The 1426-nt window shown below is 45.1% G+C and overlaps 1 protein-coding gene across 1 annotated transcript in view; it reads right to left on the bottom strand.

The window, feature by feature from the left end:
- Positions 1-1426, bottom strand: part of ccdc69 (coiled-coil domain containing 69) — a 25080-nt gene that overhangs the window by 6473 nt on the left and 17181 nt on the right. The gene's annotated exons all lie outside the window — the stretch shown is intronic.

The raw sequence follows: 1426 nt of genomic DNA, 5'->3' as shown, positions 1-1426 counted from the left end.
GTTGGTTGGTTGGTTCGGTTGGTTCGGTTGGTTGGTTGGTTGGTTGGTTGGTTGGTTGGTTGGTTGGTTCGGTTGGTTCGGTTGGTTGGTTGGTTGGTTGGTTGGTTGGTTGGTTGGTTGGTTCGGTTGGTTCGGTTGGTTGGTTGGTTCGGTTGGTTGGTTGGTTGGTTGGTTGGTTCGGTTGGTTCGGTTGGTTGGTTGGTTCGGTTGGTTGGTTGGTTGGTTGGTTGGTTCGGTTGGTTCGGTTGGTTGGTTGGTTGGTTGGTTGGTTGGTTGGTTGGTTGGTTCGGTTGGTTCGGTTGGTTGGTTGGTTGGTTGGTTGGTTGGTTGGTTGGTTGGTTGGGTTGGTTGGTTGGTTGGTTGGTTCGGTTGGTTGGTTGGTTGGTTGGTTGGTTCGGTTGGTTCGGTTGGTTGGTTGGTTCGGTTGGTTGGTTGGTTGGTTGGTTGGTTCGGTTGGTTCGGTTGGTTGGTTGGTTGGTTTGGTTGGCTGGTTGGTTGGTTTTGATTTTTGTATCAGACAGTGAACAAATTACAGTCAGGTATTTTACTGTAGTTCTGAGTCAAGTCATGCAGCTGAATGAGAGACTTGATGATTGTAAAATATAAATCACACCACAGCAGAAACTCTGACTCGTTTCTTCACATCATCTATTTAATAAACATTTTTCTAAATTCTACCAAACTCATCAGTTCCTCTGTGTTTACATTTATTAAAGATGTGTAAAGGTGGAAATGTCTCTCTGTCTCAGGTGCCGCTGAAGGCAGCAGCTTCTCACACACACACACACACACACACACACACACACACCATTCATTTCCAATGACGTCGTCAGTTTAAACGAACCAGATAAACTTAAAACAAACAATTATCACTAAAACCAAAAGTTTTATTTTGTTACAGTTTGTTCAGATTAAAGGTTCGATCAGATTATTTTAAATTAAACGTCTGTTTCTTTCATTTTCTCCTGTTTTTAATCCAAGAGTTTTTCTAATAATCTGGGGGCAGTTGAGAGCAGACAGGTCGGAGCGTGTCTGCTCTCTGTTGGACAGAAGGTTCTGAGGAGGAGGACGGGTTCTGAATGAACTCAACACGTTTATTAAAAAGAGAAACTGGAGCGTGAAGCTAATCCCTCAGGTTAACGAAGACGAGCCGCACTTCGTCTCCAGCAGCTGATTTATGAGCCGACAGCAGCCGTTTGTTGGGCTCGTAAACAGCAGGAAGTTAGGAAACAGTCAGAGCAGACTCCAGTGTTTCCCACATCCTCATCAAAATACTCAGATTACATCTGTGCAAGCATGGCTGCAGCTTCATGACCAGAACTCCTGAGAGCAGAGAAACACAGAGAGACACAGAGAGACACAGAGAGACACAGAGAGACACAGAGAGACACAGAGAGACACAGAGAGACACAGAGAGACACAGAGA

This window comes from Austrofundulus limnaeus, unplaced genomic scaffold (genome assembly GCF_001266775.1).
Source record: "Austrofundulus limnaeus strain Quisiro unplaced genomic scaffold, Austrofundulus_limnaeus-1.0 Scaffold506, whole genome shotgun sequence".
Classification (NCBI taxonomy): Eukaryota; Metazoa; Chordata; class Actinopteri; order Cyprinodontiformes; family Rivulidae; genus Austrofundulus; species Austrofundulus limnaeus.
This window is presented reverse-complemented; position numbering and strand designations above follow the sequence as displayed.